The following is a 2,141-nucleotide window of genomic DNA, read 5'->3' on the forward strand; positions in this document are numbered from 1 at the left end:
TGCTCATTAGCATAGCAGAGAACTCCCTTCAAAAATGGGATTATAGCCACAGGCATAGAGTCCAGAAATATAATACACCACTTAAGGAATTATAGTTAGAAGGGCCATACATATTGATTATATCTCGATGAGCAAACTAAATGATACACCAACTGCACTACATCCTGAGGAACTTCAATATGAACCATAGGGAAATCTATTTGAGTTGTCAGTATCCCACACAGAAAGTGACATAAGTGCAAATATTTGCTTACTCTAACAGTTTGTATTTGAGCATCTAACAGTTGTGGCTGTGGTCTTATATATTGAAGGATTAGCCCATATCCCACAGAGCGGGAGAAATTTTATATACTGGTAATAGCATGGGCTTAAGAGTTAGACTGTCTATTTGAAATCACTGTATGTCCTGAGGCAAGTCATTTTCTTCTCCACGTCTTAGTTTCAATATATACAGGGAAATCACCATGATCAAACAATTCAGATGGTTGAATAAATGGTGTTTATACATCCATGGTGCATAAAGGATTGAGAACAGTGTCTAGCACACACTAAGAACTCAATACATGTTGCTAGTTACTGTCAAAATAACTCCAGCTAATGGTGACCTTTTGTATAACAGGACTAAATAGTTGCTTGATCCTACACCATCTTCAAGATGCTTGATATGCTTGACTCCAAGGTTCTGACTGGTATGCCAATCCATCTCATTGAAGATTTCCCTCGTTTTCATGAACCTTCTACTTTACCCATCTCGATGTCCTTTTCTATTGGTTGTTTTTCCTTATGTTAGATACTATTATGCTTGTGCCAGGCACATCATATATGGCCTTTACTTTAAACAGCAGTGCAGACATAGGCACTGTCCTTTACAGCTGAGAAACATGAGCTCGGATCCTTAATGGCCATGATGTCTTAGTAGCAAAGGTGGCTTGACCCACTAAAGCCACTGTGCTCTCTGTTTTACCACATTACCTCTTTTTTAAAAAAAATTAAACTACAGCTATAAATGTCCCAACACATTTTTTAAAATTTGACATTTGAAGAATATTTTTGTAGAAGACTAACACTTAGTCCTATTAATACCCTTCTTTTTGTGAAAGAACATGTTAGTGGAATAAAACAGAAGGTCAGCTTTTCACTCAGATTGGCAAGAATAATCTGGTAATTATCTTCACTCAGACTGACAAAGATTAACCACCATCTCTAGCATTGCAAGTCACTGTGTAGACTGGTGAAAGGAATCTGGTGGATCCACATCAGAGGCCGAATGCTTCAGCCAAGAATTGACATGCATCACTTCTTACAACTCATTAGCCAGAATAGATTCTAGAATTCACCCAGCCACAAAGTAGCCAGAATATTTAACCCTGCCATGGATCTTGAAAAGAAGAAAATAAAAAATTTAATTAAATTTTAAAATAATAAAAATTTTAAAAATAAATATGAGAGCATAAACAAAAAGAAAAGAAGAAAATCAGAAATATGCCTTCCCCCCCCATTAAACACCAGAAGACAATATCAGATAGTTATGCCATAGCAAAATTTAAAAATTAGACAGGATTAAAAACATTATCTCCATAACCCCTCTGTTAGTTTGTCATATGGTGATTTACATATTGCTATGATGCTGGGAGATAGGCCAGCAGGATTATGCATGGTGGGTAGGTTTCACTGGAACTTCCAGTTCAAAGCAGACTAGGAAGAAATGAGCCAACGAAAACGTTTTAATTGCATCAAAACTAGAGGAAGACATTATGTTAGTGCTAGGAAAGGTGTGGGAGACCCTCGGTGAAATAGATCCAAATAATAGCTGCAACAATGGTGATGCAAGACTGAGCACCATTTCATTCTGTAATACATAAGGTCACTGTGTTTGTCTGAGTAAATCAGAGAAATAAATCCACAGAAACTCATGTGAATATGAGAGAGTTTTATATAAAGGGTAAGTGTACATAAAGAAAGCAGCCCAACCCAGTGCTGTCCAAGCCCATAAATCCACCATTATCCCATATGTCTGACACCAATCTACAAAGTCCTCCTCAATCTCACAAAACCCATCCAATGATTTCGACTGCAGGAGGAAAGCTGAATCAGTGAGCATGTAAGCATCTCAGCACTGGCAGGGGTCTCCATGCAGCTGC

Source organism: Echinops telfairi, unplaced genomic scaffold, assembly GCF_000313985.2.
Source record: "Echinops telfairi isolate 266 unplaced genomic scaffold, ASM31398v2 ScPeMD7_7469;HRSCAF=8507_1, whole genome shotgun sequence".
In the NCBI taxonomy this organism is placed as follows: domain Eukaryota; kingdom Metazoa; phylum Chordata; class Mammalia; order Afrosoricida; family Tenrecidae; genus Echinops; species Echinops telfairi.